We start from the raw sequence: 5,984 nt of genomic DNA, 5'->3' as shown, positions 1-5,984 counted from the left end.
GCCTCTACTTTGTTCAGATCGTATTCATGTGCGCTTTTCAATTAACATGCAAGTAATAGGATTAACCCTAAACCTGTTTATCTATGTTGGTTGAATATTAATGCACATATAAATCTATTATTGGCGATCACTTGAATTATAATCAAATTAACCCTAAACAAGATTATTAATTATCTTATCAAGCATGATTACAAGTATCAATTCCCTTTAAACATGCATAAAAGGTGTGATCAAGCAATAACAACAAATAAGCATCAATCACCATAATAATAATCAAAATATCATGACAATAAAAATCATTATAAATAATAATAATAATAATCATCAACAAAATAATCATCATCAAAACAATAATAATAATATTAATAAATTATAATGATTATAATCATAATCATGTTCATATTAAGATTAAAGCATAATAATAGCAAGATCCTAGGCATGATACTAACAAGATTAATAACAAACCCTAGCATGTCACTAAGCATTAAAAATCAATTCTTTAACCCTAACATGATACTAACAATCACAAATATTAGGAAGAAAATAGGAAGCATCATAACAATCATATTTAATATTAAAGTTACCCTAGACATGATACTAGGTATATCATAATAACAATGTAAACATGATCTCTACATTATAACATCAATTAAAAATCATTAAAGTACTTACTTTGATGCCTCGTACCTCTTTCTATTTACAAAATACACACGTTAGTAACTTCAAGGAAAATAATAAAACAAACAATTACATTAAATAATTGAAAGAGAGATTTGGGACCAAACCCTCAGAAATTAAACCTTTCACGTCTAGGGCAAAGGCAACTTCGAATATGGCTAGGTGTTTCTAGATCTTGTGAATGCGGAATTTTGTATAAAAAAGACTAATTTTAAAAGAGAGAGATGAATGAATTAAGAGAATTAGAGAATTAATGATTGCGAATGAAAACTGATTGTAGATGAGAATTCGTGAGAATTGGTGAATGAAAACGGAGTTTTTAATACGTTATATATAGAGAAAATCAGCCAAAAAGATAAAATAAACAAAACAGAGTCTGACGCATAAAAAACAGAGCTGACGCAAACCCTGGCTAACTGGCGCCAGGCACCAACACTAGCGCCAGGCGCCAATGGCTAGCGCCAGGCCTGGTTCCAGGCGCCAATGCCTGGAGTCAGGCGCCAAGCTTGTTTTTAACGCGTTTTCGAAAATCAGATAAGTTTGCCGTACTGGAGGATAAAATCATATAATTTCCTCGAAAATGCTATTTTATTTTAATTAAAACTCTGAAAAGTCAACAAAAGTCAATTTATCAATGCTAATTGAATTAGGAATGAAAAGAACCTTCTAGAAGAATCTAGAAGACTAAAACCATTCCTAATTGCATTAGGAATGATAAATCATATTAGACCCTCCCCTAGATCATTGGGCCGCACATAAGGCTCAAACCGGGCTCAGCTTAGTAAATTGGCCATAACTTCCTCAATATTCGTCGGAATTGGGCTTATAATATATCGTTGGAAAGCTCTTGTCAAGCCCCATCCAACTGCACTATTATTGGACCCATATCATGGACCAACTAAACTGGATTGACTCTTTTCTTAAAATAAGTTTTCAAAAACAGAGAGAAGAGAAAAGAAATTAAAACTATCCGCAACACTAGACTTTCCACACTTTCACTTCATTCGATTATAATTCGACGTGAAAGGCACTCATCACTTGGTTTGGTTTTGGGGAAACACAAATGGGTGTCTACATACTGTGAAAAGGTCCTCATTAATTATTCCTTTTCTACTATATATTGGTATTGTCAACTTTTTTTTTTGCCACAATTTGTTTTTTTTTTTGCCACAATTTGATTTGGAAATTTTGGGAAGGTGGTGAACAAAGATGTGGAATTTAGTACTTGCAAATGGCAAAGTTAGTGTGGAGAGAGAAAGTTAAAAGTTCTAACATAACATACAATATTAACATAATTAACAAACCAAACTCTAATATTTCAAGAGATGGAGTCATGGAGAGGAGGAGAGAAAGCTCAAATGCGTAAGAAAATGTAGACGGGCAAGAACGATTTGAAGTTGGACTGTTGGAGTACAAAATTACAAATATGGGTACAAAGGTAAAACACATTTTGAAGGGTAAATAGGGGTACATAGGTAAAATAACATTTTAAAGGGTATAAAAGTCCGTGCACTATTCATAAGAACAACTTTCTACTTTTTATAAGGTAGGGATTAATATGTTCATCATCATTAATATATTAGTTCAAAACCCGTGCTATGCACGATTTTACAATATTACTAGATGAAGCCTGTGTAATGCACGGTTTGTTAGTATTTTTTTCAAAATATTTTTCATATCTATGTGATTAAAATTGTTATTATATTAGTTTTAAAATATTAAATAAAATTTCTAATCTCAAAAGATAATATTTGTATTTAATTAATTTAAAATTTAAAATCTCATTCATTAATTTTGCTTACGTGGCATTTGAATAATTTAATTATAAAAGAAATTAATAATGTCTTATTTAATTGGCTACAACTTAAATTTATAATCCTACGTGGTGCGCTCAGAAAATTAAATCCTACATGGCTCTCTAAAAACTCGGGGAAAAACTCACCTTTATATATATACTAGTTTTGTGCCCCGTGCGATGCCCGGATTGTTTATTGAATTTTAAGATAAAAATTTTAATCTATATATCAAATTTTAAAATATATCATTGATAGAAAATTAGTTAAAAATTGATGTACTTTTGTGATGGTTTGCTATTTAGTAGGCGTGTAATGTTAATAATAATAATGTTGCGCATTGGTGGAAATATTCGATTTAATACATTAAAAAATAGCAAAAAATAAATTAAATAAAATAAGTGCAAGGGTTGAACATTTCTTTACTCGTAACTTGAAGTTTCCCAATCCGAGATGACTCATGACCCGATCCTAATTAACAGGTGTACATAGTACTTCCTCCGTTTTTTTTATTATTGCACCATAGGGGTTGGGTACAAATATTTTGGTAGTGGAAAAAAGTAAGAGAAAGAAAGGTAAAAATACAAAATTGCCCATGTGACATATTTATAAATTAAAAAGTAAGTGTGAAAAGCAAGGGTATGTTTGGTATTTGTAGTGTGAACACAAATAAATTTTTTCCTAAAGAGGAAATGGTGCAATATTCGTGAAAGTTCCTAAAAAGGCAAGTGGTGCAATAATAAAAGAACGGAGGAAGTATAAAATTCTATTAGATTGTGAAATATATTATTTTAACCGATTAGTATATATTATAAATGTATATTTTATGCTTTGAACTACTTCCTCCACTCCAAAAAATATTATGATATAAATAATAAATTTATATTATAATTTTGAGAATTGTAATCTAATAATTTTTTGAATAAAGTTATATTTCAATTTGTACATCTGAAATATTAGTATTTTATCGAAAATAAAACACTAAACTAACAATCTTATCCATAGAATTTTAAACTAATACAGAGTATTTTTTTATCGTTTCAATTCTATTTAAATCTATCCAACGTGGCGCGTCACTTGGCGAAAAATTATGGCGCCAAGTGTCACTTCCTCGTGACCTGGCTAAAAGTTTAGCTTTATATATTAGTTATATGATATATTAGATTTCATTAATCGTTTATTAGAAAATGTACAAAACGAAATCATTATAACTACAAAAAAAAATAAAAAAAATTGTACAATAAACATTGTGAATTTTTTTTATCAAGTGGTGACACGTGTACTTAGGGGATAACTACGAGGATTACTTTAGTATAAAAGTATAGATTTGATGTTTTTTACGTTAAATATATCATTAATTAATTCGAAAATTTCTTTATCAAAAAACTTGTAAAGCCCTCTTTTCTTTTTTTGGAAATGCTTGGTTTACTAGCTTACTAGATTAGACTTAAAATTTTTTAAATTAGTTTTTATCATTTGTGTAAAAAAGAGTGGCAATTATTTTTTGTTTGAAATATATATAGTGTAGATGAAATAATAATAATAATAATAATAATAATAATAATAATAATAATAATAATAATAATAATAATAATAATATTGATGACATCATACTTAGAAATGGAGTGAAAATTTTTAATGTGAGAATGACACATAGGATAGTTTAGAGTTGATGATGTCAGCAATGTTTTGTTTTGTTTTAGTAATAGTTAATAGATTCATAATTCTAGTGAACTGAACGTCTATTAACAATCGAACGTCTTATACATTTTCATGTTTTTTTTACCTTGTAGTGCTACACTTTTAGGGTTTTTTTTTTTAAAAAAATAATTTATACTTAATATGTTATTATTACTTCCCTTGTTTTTTTTAGTTGACACCGTTTGACTTTTATACTATTCACACAACACGCTTTGACTCACTTTTAATAGATACGATAAAACATATTCATGTGGGATCTTGTTTGAATCGTTTCAATGTATATTTTATTAATATCCACTTTTTATAACTTAACAATGTTGATAATTAGAGATATTAATCGTTAAAAACATGTGTTAGCAAGCGTGATAATAGAAAGGTGTTGTAGGGAATATTTCAAGCGTAATCCCTAGCTTGAACCCCACTGTGATCATACACTAAAGTACGGTGGCGTCCAAAGGGAAAGAAGATAGAGCAAAAGAGTCGCCAACAAGTTTTTTTAGGAACTTGTAAACCGTTCACGAGGTGAAGGTTACACCCCTTAACGATCCAAGAGATCGTCAACTCCATAAGGTCTTGAACCAAATAGGGTTCGGGGATGAAGGTACAAATCCAACCTAAAAGAGATTGAACCTGCCCTAATAATAGACCTCTACTTTATTCTGATCGTATTCATGTGCGCTATCTGACTAACATGCAGTCAATAGGATTATCCTAAACCTGTTTATCTATGCTGGTTGAATATTAATGCACAAATAAACTATTATTGGCGATCACTTGAATTATAATCAAATTAACCCTAAACAAGATTATTAATTATCTTATAAAGCGTGATTACAAGTACAAATTCCCTTTAAACATGCATAAAAAGGTGTGATCAAGCAATAACAATAATCATCAAGCAACATAATAAATAATCAAAATAATAATCATCATCAAAATAATAATAATAATCATAAATCATAACAATAATCATAATAATGTTAAAGCATAATAATAGCAAGATCCTAGGCATAATACTAACAAGATTAATAACAAACACTAGCATGTCACTAAATAATAAAGATCAAAGTTATAGCCCTAACATGATACTAACATCAAAAATATTAGGAAGAACATAAAAGGCATCATAACAATCATACTTGATATTAAAGTTACCCTAGACATGATACTAGGAATATCATAATAACAACCTAAACATGATTTCTACATCATAACATCAATAAAAACCATTAAAGTACTTACTTTGATGCCTCGTACCTCTTTCTATAAAAAAATACACACGTTAGTAACTTCATGGAAAATAATAAACAAAATAACTAAATTAAATAATTGAAATAGAGATTTGGGACCAAACCCTCAGAAATTAAACCTTTCACGTCTAGGGCGAAGGCAACTTCGAATATGTCTAGGTGTTTCTATGTCTTGCGAATGAGAAATTTTATATTTGAGAGAAGGCTAGTTTAGAAAAGAGAAAGAGAGAGAGTAATCAAGAGAATCTTGATGAGAGTTGGTGAATGAAAACGGAGTTTTTACGACGTTATTTATAAAGAAAATCAGCCAATAAGATAAAATATCAAAAACAGAGTACTGACGCAAATAAAATTTGATTAGCGCCAACGCTGACCATTGGCGCCAAACGCCAACATTAGCGCCAGGCGCTAAGGCTAGCGCCAGGCGCCAAGCGTAGCGTCAGGCGCTACAGCTGGCGTTTGGTGCTGATTTGGAAATTCACGCGTTTTCTTAAAATCAGATAAATATTGCCGTACAGGAGGATAAAATCGTATTTTTTCCTCAAAAATGTTCTTTGATTCT

The sequence above is a fragment of the Chenopodium quinoa genome, unplaced genomic scaffold, assembly GCF_001683475.1.
Source record: "Chenopodium quinoa cultivar QQ74 unplaced genomic scaffold, ASM168347v1, whole genome shotgun sequence".
Lineage (NCBI taxonomy): Eukaryota > Viridiplantae > Streptophyta > Magnoliopsida > Caryophyllales > Amaranthaceae > Chenopodium > Chenopodium quinoa.
This window is presented reverse-complemented; position numbering follows the sequence as displayed.